Source organism: Mesoplodon mirus, assembly GCF_964341445.2.
Source record: "Mesoplodon mirus genome assembly, chromosome: 15".
In the NCBI taxonomy this organism is placed as follows: Eukaryota; Metazoa; Chordata; class Mammalia; order Artiodactyla; family Ziphiidae; genus Mesoplodon; species Mesoplodon mirus.
The window spans coordinates 24,962,551-24,979,796 of NC_138991.1; the positions used below are offsets into that span (position 1 = coordinate 24,962,551).

Consider the following 17,246-nt stretch of genomic DNA (forward strand, 5'->3'; position numbering starts at 1 on the left):
GCTTTACAAGAAACATTAAAGGGACTTCTCTAAGCAGAAAAGAACACAACTAAAATATGAAAAATATGAAAGGAAAAATCTTATTGGTAAAGGCAAACATACAGTAAAAGCAGTAGATCAACCACTTATAAAGCTAGTAGGAAGGTTAAAAGACAAATGAAGTAAAATCATCTATATTCACAATAAGTAAAGTATACACAAAACAAAAAGATGTAAAATATGATGTCAAAAACATTAGACATGGGGGAAGGAGTAAAAATGCAGTGTTATTAGAATGCATTAAAAATTAAGAGATCAACAACTTAAAATAATCATATATATATATATATATACACACATAGAGAGAGAGAGAGGGGGAGTTATAGTTAGTTATATGAACTTCATGGTAATAACAAACTAAAAATCTATAATAGATACACATACAAAAAGAAAGGAATCCACACATTATACTGAAGATAGTCATCAAATCTTAAAGGGGAGAGAGCAAAAGAAGAAGAAAGGAACAAAAAAGAACCACGAAAACAATTAACAAAATGGCAATAAGTACACACCTATCAATAATTACTTTAAATGTAAATGGGCTAAACGTTCCAACAAGACACATAACAGCTAAATGGATACAAAAACAAGACATATATATATACACACACACACACACATATACATATATACTGCCTACAAGCTTTCACTTCAGATCTAAAGACACACAGACTAAAAGTGACAGGATGAAAAAATATATTCCATGCAAATAGAAACAAAAAGAAAGCTGGGGTAGAAATACTTATATTAGATAAAAGACATTAAAACAGAAACCATAACAAGAGATAAAGAAGGACATTATACAATGATAAAAGGATCAATCCAACAAGAAGACATAATGATAAAAATATATGCACCCAACACAGGAGCACCTAAATACATAAAGAAAATATTAACAGACATAAAGGGAGAAATTGACAGTAACAGAATAATAGTAGGGGACTTTGACACCCCACATACATCAATGGACAGATCATCCAGACAGAAAATCGATAAGGAAAAACCGGCCTTAAATGAAATATTAGATCAGATGAAGTTAATAGCTATATATAGAACATTCCATCCAAAAGCAGCAGAGTACACATTCTTTAAGTGCACATGGAACATTCTCCAGGATAGATCACATGCCAGGCCACAAAACAAGTCTCAATAAATTTAAGAAGACTGAAATCATATCAAGCATCTTTTCTGACCACAATAGTGTGAGACCAGAAATCAACTACAAGGAAGAAACTGGAATAAACACAAACAGATGGAGTCTAAACAACATGGTACTAAACAATCAATGGGTCATTGAAGAAATCAAAGGGAAAATTTAAATTTAAAAATATCTGGAGACAAATGAAAATGAAAACACAATGATTCAAAATCTATATCTACTGGGACTTCCCTGTTGGTGCAGTGGTTAAGAATCTGCCTGCTAATGCAGGGGACACAGGTTCAAGCCTTGGTTCAGGAAGATCCCACATGCCACGGAGCAACTAAGCCTGTGCGCCACAACTACTGAGCCTGTGCTCTACAGCCCACGAGTCACAACTACTGACCCTGTATGCCACAGCTACCGAAGCCTGTGTGCCCAGAGCCCATGCTCCGCAACAAGAGAAGCCATCACAATGAGAAGCCCACACACCACAACGAAGAGTAGCCCCCCCTCACCGCAACTAGAGAAAGCCTGTGCACAGCAATGAAGACTGAATGCAACCAAAAATTAATTAATTAATTAATTAAAAATCTATATCTACTTCTCTTTTTATCTATCTACAATGGAATATTACTCAGCCATAAAAAAAAGAATGTAATCTTGCCATTTACGACAACATGGATGGGACCAGAGAGTATTATGCTAAATGAAATAAGCCATACAGAGAAAGGCAAATACCACATGATTTCACTTACCTGTGTAATCTAAAAAACAAAACAAATGAACAAATATAAGAAAACAAAAATAGACTCATAGATACAGAGAACAAACTGGTGGTTGCCAGAGGGGAGGTGGAGGGGGGAATGAGTGTAATAGGTGAGGTAGATTTAGAAGCACAAACTTCCAGTTATAAAGTAAACAAGTCTTGGGGTGTAATGTAGAGCATAGGGAATATAGTTAATAATATTGTAATAACTTTGCTGGTGACATGTGGACATTAGCTTTATTGTGGTGATAATTTTGTGATGTATAAAAATATTGAATCACTATGTTGTACACCTGAAACTAATACAAAATTGTAAATCAATTATACTTCAATTTTAAAAAAAGATGTTTCCTGGGGCTGCAGACATTTGAAAGCTTGAGTGAAGCAGGAAGATCCTCTTCCAAGAGAGCTCATTCACATGACTACTGGCAAGAGATCTCTGATCCTCACTGGCTATTAGTGAAGAGCCTAAGTTCCTCACCATATGGGTCTAACCATTTGGCTACTTGAGTGTCCTCATGACATGGTAGCTGGCTTATTCCAGAGTGAGTAGACCAAGAGAGAAACTGCAATGCCTTTTATGATCCTGTCTTGGAAGTCACACATCATCACTTCTGTCATCATGTATTTGTGAGAAGCAAGAAACTAAGTCCAGCTCACACTCAAGGGCAGAGGAATTAGACTCCACTTTCTGAAGGGAGGAGTGTCAAAGAATTTGTGGACATATTTTGAAAACCATCACACCATGTGACTTGGTCTAATAAAGCTGGTGATGTGTGACTTCTGGGCAGAAGCTTTAAGAGCCAGTGAGTGGTTTGCCTGCTTCTTTTCCCTCTTCCATAAAACAGACAATATTTCAGATAGAAGACCTGGATCCTGGAGTAAAGATGATGTGGAGCAGAGCCTTTATTGTCTACTGTCAAGTATGTTAGGCATAGTACAAAGTACTTAACAAATAGTACCACATTCAATATTTATAGCAATGGTAAATATTATTATACATACTTTATAGAAGAAACAGAACTATCACCCTTCAACTTTTCCTGATATTCTTGACATGATTCACGTTGCCTTGTCTATTTTTTTCTTTTTATCAAAAGCACTTTTCACCTTCTAACAAACTGTAGTCAGTATTCATTTTGTTTATTGTCTGTCTAGCCTTACAAAAACTCAAGTTCCCTAAGGGCAGGGAGGGGAATTCCCTGGCGATCCAGTGGTTAGGATTCTATGCTTCCACTGCAAGGGCCATGGGTTCGATCCCTGGTCAGGGAACTAAGATCCCGCATGCCACGCAGTGGGGCCAAACAAACAAAAAACCAAACACACAAACAAAAACAAGGGCAGGGATCTTTGTTTTGTTCACTGATGTATCACAATGTACAGAACAGTGCTGGAACATAAATATTTACTGAAGGTGGATTTTTCAGTCCCAGTCTTCTCCCTGGAAAGTGTTCCAGTTTGTCTACAAATTTTCTAATGATAATACTCCAAGCGAGGTCTGACAAGCCTAGGTTGTTTCTTACTAGTTCTGTTCTCAGAAGTTAACCATATTTACAAGATCTCACTGAAGTCTCCAATAAATCCACTGATTATGACCAATATTCTCAGAAGTTAACCATATTTCCAAGATCTCACTGAAGTCTCCAATAAATCCACTGATTATGACCAATATTCTCATGCTATCCTCTGGCTGTCATGGGTTCTTTTTTCCACTTTTTTTTTTTTTTTTGGCTGTGTCATGCAGCATATGGGGATCCTAGTTCCCCGGCCAGGGGTCGAACCCTGCAAAGGAAGGGTGGAGTCCCAACCACTGGACTGCCAGGGAAGTCCCCATGGGTTCTAAGTTGTGACAAATCACCAAAGATAAGCTTGTCCTACCTATCCTACTGGAAATTCCTACATTATCTTGGGCCTCTCTTTATCACCCTTATCCCTTCAAAATCACAAAATATCTGTCCTATTTTTATTCCTCTAGTGTTCTAAAAATGGCTTTTTGAGCTTTTCTTCCGAGGTAACATTTGTGCATTTTAACAAATACCTTGATCCCAGATTGTCAAACTAATGGTGAGAATTTTAGAAAACAAGGCAGGTCAGTGAAGAAGATATTACTGGGCAGCCATGCCACTGTGGAAGAGACAAAATTGTTGCTGCCTGGCTTTCACAGTCATTCTCGGGTAGTATGCAATAAAAGTTTACAAACACATTTCTAAGTGTCATATAATGTACTTTTATGAAACGCAGTCTCTTTTATTCAATAAAAAATTTTTAACTAAACAATAAAGAAACATTAAAGGCAAAACTTTTTTTCTCAGCCCATAAAACTCAGGAACAAAATCTGCTCTTTCTCCAAAAACAAATGTGTTAAATCTGTTTGCAAAAGGAACAAAGAGTAGAGAAAGCTGTGTTCTGTTCACTGACACCCCTTAATAATTATTATGTGTGGAACAATACTTATGACTTTATCTGAAGTTATACCAAGGAACAAAGCAACAGTAAAACAACATAGAAATGAAGTCAATGTGGTGGCATAAAAAGAAGAAATGACCAGAAGAATGAAGAGCTGGAATCCAGTTTCTGCTTTGCTACTATCTAGATGTATCACATATACAAACCACTTCACTTCTCTGGATCTCAATTTCTTTATCTGTAAAATGTTGAGATTAGAAAAGCTGGCTTAGAAACTCTTCAGCTTTTTAATATTAACACAAAGAGGTATATACAGCTTTCTAGTATGGAAGAATTGGACCAGTGGTGTGCTGGTAAATGTTTGATAAATATATAACTGTTTAATAATAACTGGCTCTCTGGTGGAAAAAAAAACTTTGTTGTGTTGTGCAACAAAACATTGGTGGAAATACTTCTACCATGGTCAGTTTTCAAGCTACCAATAGTTTAACAGCCTACTAGCAAAATTCCTGAAAATTTAACAATTAGCATTCAGAATCTAGTAAGAGCAACTCTAACACACCACTAAATAGGACTCCATTTATTCATTTGCCTATTCATTCATTCAACAACACTCACTAAACATTTATTATGTGCAAGGAATACAAAAATGTGTAAAATTTGGCTCTTGTCCCAAGAGGTTTAGATTCTAGCAAACAGTAAATGAATACACACAACTCTATTGCTAGAGAGAACATGACAAATAAGATAAAGAAAGCAGGCATAAGTGAAGTACTACAAAGTTTCAGCAGAGAAAGAGACTATTTTTACTGAGGTTATTGGGTGGAAGGGAAATTGGGGAAGGAAAAGAGATTTCTCAAAAAGAATAAGGCTATTTAAAGGTATTTTTTTGTTTGTTTAAAAGAGTTATTTAGGGACTTCCCTGGTGGTCCAGTGGTTAGGACTCTGGGATTCCACCACAGGAGGTATGGGTTCCATCCCTGGTCGGGGAACTAAGATCCTGCAAGCCATGCAGCGCCACCAAAAAAAAAAAAAAAAAAAAGTTATCTAACAGAAGAGAAGTAACACTGTATGTTGGGAAACCAAGAACTTGAGAAGAAATACTTAGAGGAAGCTAGAAATAAAGAGGCTAACAAGCGATTATACATGTGGGAGGATAATAAAAGCTACCAGGTCAGATGGCTCCACCAAGAACAATCTTAAACTGGAATGAGTTTAACACCATCAAAAGGGAATTGGAGTACAATTTAGGAAGGAAGATATTAAGAGAGCCTTGGGTCATTTCAAAGGAACCCAACTTTAGGGGGCTTCCCTGCTGGCATAGTGGTTGAGACTCCACCTGCCAATGCAGGGGACACAGGTTCAAGCCCTGGTCCAGGAAGATCCCACATGCCACGGAGCAACGAAGCCCGTGCGCCACAACTACTGAGCCTGCGCTCTAGAGCCCATGAGCCACAACTACTGAGCCCGCATGCCACAACTATTGAAGCCTGCACACCTAGAGCCCATGCTCCGCAACAAGAGAAGCAACTGCAATGAGAAGCCCACACACTGCAACGAAGAGCAGCCCATGCTCGCTGCAGCTAGACAAAGCCTGCATGCAGCAACAAAGACCCAACGCAGCCAAAAATTTTAAAATAAATAAATAAATAAAGGGGGAAAAGTTGTCATATTTAAAGGAGGTGTAATATCTGGGAACTGATCAGATCGCATCTGGAAGATGATATTTAGTTAATCTCTTTGAGCCCACTTTCCTATTTGTAAAATGGGGGTAATTACAGTACCTATTTCACAGGGTTTGGAAAACAAGATAATATATTAAGGAGCTTAGAGGAGTGTTCAAAAGGAAGCATTCAATAAATATTAGCTATAATAATATAGCCTTAATTGAAAAATTATACTGTTCTAAAATATATGAAATGGTTACTTTTAAAAATTTAAGGTCCACTATCTAGTGGGCATTTAAATTTAATTTTTATTTTCTGAAAGTGTATTTTAAATTTCCAAAGGTGAGCTAAAGTTCTAATATTCTAGGTATTGTTGAACAAATTAAGTCTCACTCTGTACTTTTTTTTTTTTTTGGCTGTGTTGGGTCTCCGTTGCTGTGCAGGCTTTCTCTAGCTGCGGCGAGCGGGGGCTACTCTTTGTTGTGGTGCACGGGCTTCTCATTGTGGTGGCTTTTCTTGTTGCGGAGTGCAGGCTTTAGTAATTGTGGCTCATGGGCTCAGTAATTGTGGCTCGCAGGCTCTAGAGCGCAGGGTCAGTAGTTGTGGCGCATGGGCGTAGTGCGCCCGTGCGCCACAACTACTCCACAGCATGTGGGATCGTCCCAGACCAGGGATCAAACCCGTGTCCCCTACATTGGCAGGCGGATTCTTAACCACCGTGCCACCAGGGAAGTCCCGTTTGTACTTTTCAAGATCATAAAACTCTCTTTATGTCTCCTTCACCAGGCTTCCTCTAGATTTCATGCTATCATTTTGTTTAGCTGTGTCATAAATTCTTTTGTTAATACTCATAAGAACATGGATATCAGTAACAATAGCAGTTAAGTTTACCAAATCTTTGGGATACTCCAGGGTTTTGGATAAAATCTTTCCTTTTTTTTTTTGTGGTACGCGGGCCTCTCACTGTTGTAGCCTCTCCCGTTGCGGAGCACAGGCTCCGGACGCGCAGGCTCAGCAGCCATGGCTCACGGGCCGAGCCGCTCCGCGGCATGTGGGATCTTCCCGGACCGGGGCACGAACCCGTGTCCCCTGCATCGGCAGGCGGACTCTCAACCACTGCGCCACCAGGGAAGCCCTGGGAACATTTAATGACAAACATTCTCCTCACAATATGGTCAATAAATCTCTGGCAACATTGATTTGGTGCCCATTAGAAGCAGAGAACAGCAATAATAGGATGTGGAAAATTTCAGAGGCAAAGATATAGTTGGTACTTTTAAAATTCTTATAGTTTAATAGAGGAGACTGAATAATCCCTAATAAGTACACTGGAGCATATTCACTACTAGAGAGATTTAGCATGAAGCAGTTCTTCTTGAACATTTTTCATTGCAATTTAGCTTCTGGAGTAAGCAGAAGAAACGGGAGGGCCAGAATCAATAATATACCTAAGGTGACAGAGCCAGTAAGTCACAGAAAGGGGATTTAAACCTAGGTCTCCTAATTCCATATATGAGACAGTCTCACAACATTAATCTTGAGGATAACATCTTTTTGAGATTCCAGAAGATCGATGACAGTTGTTTTCACAATTTAAAAAAATCAGCCAGTAAGACTGGTTAGAACTCAGAGGATAGCAATGCTCTAGTATTCCACCTTATTTCTCTCATTTTGGGAGAAGGTAGCCACTGTGACACCCCAAATTAAATGTGATACTTTAAAAAATGGCCTAAACAGTTAGGGTTTTATTCTTCTGAAATATCTAGGGTTGTTATTTTCTGGTATTCTTCCAGGACTTCTCTATAAAGAAAATTCATAATGTCATTTTATATCATAGATCTGGATAGACACAAGATTTTCTTTCTCTCTTTCCTGCTCTCTCTCTCTTTCTATGTTGGATATTTTTAATGTTTATCAAGGTAATACATGTAAATACTTTAAGTCTTGTGGTTTAAAAAAAGTCATGTGGAACTACAAGGCTCATAACAAAACACAGCAGGAGTATATTTTAACACACACACAGACTTAAAAAAAAGCGGTGGCCTCCCCAATGCCTGAGATACCCTCCCAGACTCTTTCACTGGCTTTTTTTCTTTGCATATTTACTAACATTTTCCTAAATTAAATATTTTTACTGCTTTCTTTTTTGATTTGTAAACTTTAAACAGTACCTGATATAAAAGATAAAGATCCAACACTTTATGTTTCCCTCCCTTCAGCCTCACAATATTGTTATATCACATTAAATTAAATCAATGTTTCAAATTAACCTTATTATGGGTCTATAAGTGTGGTTTACTTCTCGATCAATTAATTGTATTATGATTACATTTCCTTTCTTATGTAACTTTTTGTTTGTCTTGCAATTAATAATCGCCTCAGTTTTTTGTTTGCCAAATTTTCTGTATCATTATCACTAACTGTTCCAGACTCTCTAACAGAAATGTAAAAATGCCTTAACTATTTTCAGCACACCCAAACATGTATACTCTAACAGTTTTACTGGAAATACTCCCCTGGAGCACTCCTTCCCCTTTAGTCTGGACTATCCCTCACAAGGTCTGCTGTACAGCTATCATCTTGGGACTTCCTTTTACCTTTCTTAGGTTGATTCCCCTCTTTCCTAAAACCTCTATCTTGGTCGTTCTTGTTTCAGTAGAGCACATCCTCCAGTAGTGTCCCAGGAAAAGCTTCGGGGTTAGTAAATGTTTTTGATCCTTGCATCTTTAATTGTGCCTCACACTTGATTGATAACATGACTTAGTATAGAATTCTAGGTTGAAAATAATTTTCTCTCAGAATTTTGAAAGCACTGTTTCATCGTCTTCTAACCACCAGTGTCAATGTTAAGAAATATGCTATTCTTTTTTTTTTTTTTTTTTTTTTTTTTTTTTTTTTTGGTACGCAGGCCTCTCACTGTGGTGGCCTCTCCCGCTGCGGAGCACAGGCTCCGGACGTGCAGGCTCAGCGGCCATGGCCCACGGGCCCAGCCACTCTACGGCATGTGGGATCCTCCCGGACCGGGGCACGAACCCGTGTCCCCTGCATCGGCAGGCGGACTCTCAACCGCTGCGCCACCAGGGAAGCCCACATATGCTATTCTTATTACCTACTCTTTTATGAATAATCCATTCCCCTTTCCCTGCTCCCTCTTCACCTCCTATCAACAAGATTTTTGGATCTTCTCTTTATCCCTTGTCTTTAGAAATTTCATGATAATGTCCCATAGCTCTTTTGGTTTTGTTTTTTTCCCCTTCATTATGCTGGGCGCTCAGCAGGCTCTGTCAGTTTGGAAACTCGTGTCCTTCAGTTATCAGAGAACTTGTGATTTCTTTGATAAGTTTCTTCCCTTCATTTCTTCTCCATTTCTAAAACTGCATTTAGCCTAACATTGGACCTTATGGATTCATTCTCCAATTATCTTTTCTCTTCTATTTTCAGGTCTGTCTTTTTGTTCTATTTTTCTGGGAGATTTCCTCAATTTTATACATTAATACTTCTATTATTTGTTTTTGCTATTAAAAAAAATTTCCCAGAGCTATTATTCTCTGATTGCTCCTTTTTTTTGGAGCAACTTGCCTTTGCTTTATGGATACATTATTTTATACTATCAGAGGCAGAGGATGCTTATTGTTTTCAAAAAAATATTCTTCTGTTCTCTATATTGCCTGTTTTCCATTTCTGTTTGATGCTGTTTTTCTTGGTGAAGGTTTATCTCAACTATCTGGTGATCCCTTGCTGTCCCTTCATATTTAAGAGTGAGTCATTACAAAGGTATTTGGAAGGTCTGTTAGGTGGAAGAGTTTGTCAGCTGGTGGGTTTCATCACAGGTTGATAAAGTGGGGACCTATTTGTTTTGTTGGGAGACCCTCAAGTATCATTATCTATAGATATTTCTTCTGGGTTTATCCAATTTTAAGTTTCTCCCAAAATTAATCCTCTGCTGTCCTGCCTCGAGAATATAAGCCTTGCTGTCAGCATCCTTGGAGTGAAGTAGAGCAAGAAGGCTGGGCGAGTTTCATCATCCAGCATGTAGATACTCATCTGATCTCTGTTTTCAGCGTGGTATCCTCCTACCCCAGCCTCCTCACCTATGACCTTTAGCTGTACCTGGTACTTCAGTCTGGAGCTTCTCTAATTCAATTTTTCACAGAATAAAGCAGGGAGATAGAGGCATAATTGCCTAACTGAGCAGGATGAGGAAGGAGCCTGGTAGTTTAACTTCTTATAGAGACTTTCAGCTGATGCCCCTCATTTTGGCCCCTCACATATCTCTGCTGCTACAGTATCTGCTCCTTTCAATTCCTGATGTTTTAGTGTTCTGCAACATGAACCTGCTTGCCTCTCATTAGTATACCCCTCCCCAGTATTTGGAATTCAATTTTCTCGGCTCAACTTTCCATCTTCCAAAATGTTGTTCATATCCGTCATCTGGTGTTATCTTTCTTTTTTTTTTGTGGTACACGGGCCTCTCACTGTTGTGGCCTCTCCCGTTGCAGAGCACAGGCTCCGGACGCGCAGGCTCAGCGGCCATGGCTCACGGGCCGAGCCGCTCCGCGGCATGTGGGATCTTCCCGGACCAGGGCACGAACCCGTGTCCCCTGCGTCGGCAGGCGGACTCTCAACCACTGCGCCACCAGGGAAGCCCTGTTATCTTTCTTATTCCCTTTGTCCTTGTGGACTGATAACATAAAAAATATTAACTCAATGTCATTTTAGTGAATGCGGGAGAGAATAAGGATGAAGATGTGTTTAATCTGTCCATGTATACTGAGAACTGAAGGACTTTCAAGATGCTCACTCTTTCGCTCCCATAAAAAATGTCAGAACCAGAAAATTCAGAGATAAAATTCTGCTCTCATGAGGCTGATGTGGAAAACACATGGGTCTGAGAACTGCAGTACCTATTTTCAAGTCCTGTTATTATTATTTATTGGCTGGTTGATGTTGGTGTTAGGTAAGTTAAATTTCCTATCTGTTTCATCATCTATAAAGTGGTGATAATTGTCCCTACCACAGTCTATCTTACTTGTAACGACTAAGGGAAGAAAACTGATATAAATGTATGAATATATATCAAATATATAATATTTACCATTAACTCTATTACCAAGAGGCATAGTCAAATATATTTTGAGAGGCAGTGTAACAGTAGAAAGAGTATGGGCTTTAGAGTCACACAGACCTGCATTTGATTGCATCTCTGTCATTCATTGTGTTATCCTGGGCAAGTGACAACCTCTCAGCTTTGTTTTCCCCGTTTATAAAACGAGTATGATGTTATTAACCTGACAACACTGTTGTGAGGATTAAATGAGATAATGCATGTAACACATCTGTTATAGGGCCTAACAGTTATTAGGTACTCAGCAGATGTTCATTCTTCCTCTTATCCCCTTAATTTGGGACCAGCTTTATTATGTTCACATGAGAATCCTAAACTTGTATTTCCTCAATTAATGCTAAACCACATTAGTAATTAGGATCTTAGGTCATCAATAGCCTTCATAAAGGCTTTTTATTTGTTGTTTTCCCAGGACCAAATTATAAGGTGAGCAACCCAAGTTGAAAGAGTTCAGCGTATATATCCTTTGAAGTGGTAACAGGTTATTGCTAAGACGTCTTTAGGAATATTTTGTTATGAAATAAGACATAAAATTTGTAATGAATATTAAAGGAAATAAGGGACACTGGAATACTAGAACTACTACTCAAAAAAGTTATCTTAAGAGTTATTCATTTTTTGGGTTTTTTTTTTTTCTCTCTGATCCTTACATAAACCCAGAAGCTGGGAATGTTTTATTATCCTGTTTAAAGATGAAGAAATCAAGGCATGAGTGAAAAAGTGACTTGCTCAAGATTCATTAGTCATCAAGGAACAAGGAACTCCAACCTTGGTCTTTTGATTCCCTATTCAGTGGTCTTTTGAAAAAAAAATTCTGGTTAAATACACATAAAATTTACCATCTTGGGCTTCCCTGGTGGCGCAGTGGTTGAGAGTCCGCCTGCCGATGCAGGGGACACGGGTTCGTGCCCCGGTCTGGGAAGATCCCACATGCCGCAGAGCGGCTGGGCCCGTGAGCCACGGCCGCTGAGCCTGTGCGTCCAGAGCCTGTGCTCCACAACAGGAGAGGCCACAACAGTGAGAGGCCCTCATACCGCAAAAAAAAAAAAAAAAAAAATTTACCATCTTAACCATTTTTGTGTACAACTAAGTACATTCACCACGTTGTGCAACCAATCTCCAGAACACCTTTTATCCTGCAAAACTAAAACTCTATACCCATTAAACAACAATTCTCCATTCTCCCTCATCCCCCAGACTCTGGCAACCACCATTCTACTTTCTGTTTCTATGAATTTGACTACCCTAAGTACTTCATATAAATGGGATCGTACAGTATTTATCTTTTTGTGACTGGCTTATTTCACTTAACATAATGTCCTCAAGTTTCATCCATGTTATAACATGTCAGAATTTCCTTCTTTTTAAGGCTGAATAACATTCCATTACATGTATATACCACATTTTGTTTATCCATTCATCTATCAATAGACATTTGGGTTGCTTGCACCTGTTGGCTATTGTGAATAATGCTGCTATACATATAGGTATACAAATATCTCTTTGAGACTCTGCTTTCAATTTTTTTGGATATATACCCAGAATTGGAATTGCTGTATCATATGGTAATACTATTTTTAATTTCTTGAGGAACCACCATATTGTTTTGGGGAACAGCCATACACAGTGGCTGCACTATTTTACATTCCAACTAACAGTACACCAATTTCTCCACATCCTTGTTAACACTTGTCATTTTCTTTCTTTTTTTTTTTTTCCTAATAGCCATCCAATTGGTGTGAGGTGGTATATCGTTGTGGTTTTCTTAAGAGTTTTGAAGTCTTCTGTAGAGATGCCAAGACACTAAGTAACCCTGTAAATCACAACACAATTGACATCAAGATCCTACTAGATTTAACACACTGTAGAAGGCAACAGTACACAGAGTCATTGCCCTCAAGGATTTTATAATCTAGCTGGAAAGAAAGGACATATGCACTTAAAAATAAATAACAGGACTTCCCTGGTGGCACAGTGGTTAAGAATCTGCCTGCCAACGCAGGGGACACGGGTTTGACCCCTGGTCCGGGAAGATCCCATGTGCCGCGGAGCAACTAAGCCCGTGTGCCATAACTACTGAGCCTGCACTCTAGAGCCTGCGAGCCACAACTACTGAGCCCGCGTGCTGCAACTACTGAAGCCCATGTGCCTAGAGCCTGTGCTCCGTAACAAGAGAAGCCACCGCAATGAGAAGTCCGCACACTGCAATGAAGAGTAGCCCCCGCTCACCACAACTAGAGAAAGCCCACACGCAGCAATGAAGACCCAACGCAGGCAAAAAAAAAAAATAGATTTTGTACCTATCCTCAAGCACTTTATATACATTCTAGTAGTGAAGTGAGATAATTAAATCACAAGTAAGAAAAACGGACCAATAAATTAAACAAATTGTGGTAAGTGTTATGAAGTAAAGGGGCAAGAGGAGACTGTTGCAGTATCCAAGAAAGAGATGACTATCGCCTGGACCAGGCTAGTGGCAGTAGAGAAAAAAGTGGTTGGATTTGAGATTTATTTTGGACATTGAATCAATAAGGCTTGATAATGAATTGGATGAAGAAAGTGAGGAAAAGGAAGGAACTGAGTTAAGTCCTGAGTTTCTGATTTAAGCAACTGGGTAGAGAGCAGTGCCTTGTTAATTGAGATGAGGAAGATTTGCAGTGGGACATACCCAGAGTTCTGTTATAAACACAATAACTTTGAGATCTCTGTGAGACAAGCAAATGAAAAGAAATAGGCACTTGGACATGTAAGGCTAGAATTCTGAGGAGAAGTTTGAATTGGAAATAATGGATTTGAGAATCACTGACATAATGACGTTATTTGGAGACAGTATTTCCATTAGACTAGATTCCTAAATCTCTCCATTGACACATTATCTCATAAGTCATTTCTATATATGATTAAATAATTAAGAATTCATTTCTGTTAGTTTAGTTCTCGGAGGATAAACTATTCAAGACTTCTTTGGGTAAGGGGGCGGTGCTCACTATACCTCCTGTCTACCTCATCAACCCAAAGACAAATTTAATTTCAGAGCTACTAAATGCTTTTCATTAATATCTCAGTGACTTTCTCTTTTACTCATCAAAGCTAACTCGTAAAGTCCCCATGAAATGAATGAAAAGGATTGAATAGGTCTGGATTTCCCTGTGGATTAGAATTTCTAACTTAATTATGTTTTCTGTAAGTTAAACATCACCTACAAGGATGTATGGGCTTGCTTAAGTAGACAGAGTACTGGACCAAAATAATGAGATCTGGGTTCTAGTTCAAGTACCATCACTATTTAAAGTCATAGCCTCTATAGGCCTGTTTTTGTGGGTCAAGTGAAGAGACTAAGGAATATTTTAAAGCCTATGAAAACATAAAATTCAGTAGCTTACTACTAGGAAGCTGGAGATCTGGGGTGGTGCTGAGCATCAAGAATGGCCCAGAGTGAAGATTCCAGGAGGCTGTTCTGGATTTCTCACTACTTTTTGTGGACTCCATAATTTGGCTTCTGTATCTATAAAATAGGAGAATGTCAATGATTTCCCTCACCATTATGAGAAGAAAATTAATAAATGTCTATGTTTTACAGATTCCTGGATGAAACAGGTTAGGAAAATACAAATAACTATTGTGCTGACGTTCTTATTAGCTTAATCTAAGTACAACCTATCTCTTGGAAAACCTGGAAACGTTTAGCTGCCATTGCTTTGTGACTTTTGCCAGCTCCCCAGGGAATCTTGGCTTTCCCAAGAAAACAACTACCTTGAGGGTAACCTGAAATCTCTGAAGAAAGTCTCTTGCAAGCAACCAGTTCAGGGAGGTCATATCTGGTACCATGCTGTAAAAGAAAATAAATTTTTCACAAAAGTGGTCAACACTATTTGCTAATCAGACCAGCATTTCCCAAACAGGGAGTGGCAGTATAGCGAGGCCTCATTAAGGCTTTGTCTTTATTAACGTGAACTAACTTTGTTAGGGTGAACTAAGTAACTTAAGGGTGATTTCCTATGAGCTCCTCTCTGCCTCTATCATTTCTCTTCTACCTTTGTTTTTTCCCACTTGTCTTCTCTTTGTCTCAGTCTTCATTCTCCTAGTTGGATGGGCTTTTCAAAAACGTAGGCCACATTGTTTCCTTCTCTCCTCTTCAAGGCCTCTCCACTCAAAGTGATTTGGGGACTGTCATGCCCCAAATATTTGTTACCTCTCAGAGACCAGGAGGATACAAATGGTATTCACCAGTGGCTTTTGACCAGGGGTGATTTGGTAATGGCTGGAGACATTTTTGGTTGTCACAATTAGGGAAAGGGTGCCACTGGCATCTAGTGGATAGAGGCCAGGGATACTGCCAAACATCCTACACTGCACAGAACAGCCACCAATAACAAAGAATTATCTGGTCCAAAATGTCGAGAGTACTGCTGTTGAGAAATCCTGGTATGCACAGATATCAGTAGCTGAAAATTACTGAGGAGGCAGTGTAGTCCCCTTAGGGATACAGATTCTCAAGGTGGTAAAGCAGCAGCCCCTGGCATCAGATTGCCTGGGCTTGGATCACTCTCACTGAGCTATATAAGCTCCTTGGAGACAGGGACCTAATTTTACCTACCACACTTACATGAGGGACTAGTATCCAATGGAGAGTACAAACTATTTGTGGATTGTCTCACACAGTTGTTTTGAGGCCCAAAGCAGGGAATATATACTAGGGGGAGCTATAATAGGGGGAGCTAGGTTGGTGTTATCAACCAGGATGTGCTGCCCTACTGAACATAAACAATTTCACAAAACACCAACATCAGACAAAGCCACTCTGTGACCATGATGGATAAGACAAAAACAAAACCACTCCATAAATATGTTTGAATACAAACAAACAAGAATACTGTCCCAACCACAAAAGAAAAACAAACAAAAAGACCAAATATCCCCCTATCCTGGCTAACATGAGGGTTCTTCTCCCTTTATAGGTAATAATTATTAAAATACCCCATCATAGAATTACCTTCACCTCCTAAGAGCATCCAATCCAGAGAGAAGGCCCACTTCCTGAAGCCCTCCTCCAAATTACCTAACACAAGCCCAAACCCTGTAAATTCTTTCCAGCACCCTCTTCCTGAGATGTCTCCCTGTGCCTCATGCTGTGCCTCCCCTCCTTACAAGGAGACAATAAGCTCAGGTTTTTTTTTTTTTTAATTTATGGCTGTGTTGTGTCTTCGTTGCTGCGCTAGTTGCCGCGACTGGGGGGCTACTCTTCATTGCGGTGCGCGGGCTTCTCATTGCGGTGGCTTCTCTTGTTGCAGAGCACGGGCTCTAGGCGCCTGGGCTTGTTAATTGTGGCACGTGGGCTTCAGTAGTTATGGCTCGCGGGCTCTAGAGCACAGGCTCAGTACTTGTGGCGCACAGGCTTAGTTGCTCTGCAGCATGTGGGATCTTCCCGGACCAGGGCTCGAACCCATGTCTCCTGGATTGGCAGGCAGATTCTTAACCACTGGACTACCAGGGAAGTCCAAGCCCAGCTGTGTTCAACTAGACAGGTGATCTCGGTGGTATTTGGCTGGAGGGCATTGACAATAGTGAGAGCCCCCTAAAGGGTAACTGCTATATCATCATGCCTCAAGGGGAATTGCACCCGCAGCATTCAAGCAAAGACTTCACAAACAAGGATTTCGAGGTTTCCCGACAGAATGCCTCCTGCCAGGCCGCTTCTCCTCAGGGGACGTCTCCTCTCCCGTCTACAGGGAGAAGCCGACCTCCCAAGTTGAAATCCAGCCTGTTGAGTTAAATTTCTCGTGAAGTAAAACCCTTTAGTGAGGTGTGCGCCTCTAGCTCCAACTTCGAGTTCCTGAAACACTAGAAAACCCCAATGGGGCACGGTGGAGGGAGCAGCAGGGAAACAAGCCCCGACGGGCTCATATTACCCACCACCCTAACCCAGGAGAAACCACCTCGAATTCACTCCGCAAGAGACGCAGAACAGCGCGAGTTCTCCACGCCTCCAAAAGCTGAGGTAAGTTCAGCCCCCGGCAAAATCGAACCTCCCGTGCCGGCTTCCTCAGACGTCGCGCACGCGCACAGGTCTCTGAGCGGCCGCCGCGCTAGCGCCCGCCTCTT

General features: G+C 40.1%; 1 long non-coding RNA gene across 2 annotated transcripts in view; it reads right to left on the reverse strand.

Moving 5' to 3' along the window:
• LOC309816191 overlaps positions 1 to 17,183 on the reverse strand; it is a 56,635-nt gene extending 39,452 nt beyond the window's left edge. Inside the window, exons 1-3 of one of the 2 annotated variants that reach the window (XR_014295975.1) lie at positions 17,081 to 17,183; positions 14,898 to 14,973; positions 14,528 to 14,649 (exon numbers count right to left, since the gene is read on the reverse strand). This is a non-coding gene — a long non-coding RNA (uncharacterized lncRNA). Of the gene's footprint in view, positions 1 to 14,469; positions 14,650 to 14,897; positions 14,974 to 17,080 lie in introns of those variants that run through there. The other variant, XR_014295976.1, reaches the window with a different exon arrangement.
• Positions 17,184 to 17,246: the final 63 nt, after the last annotated feature.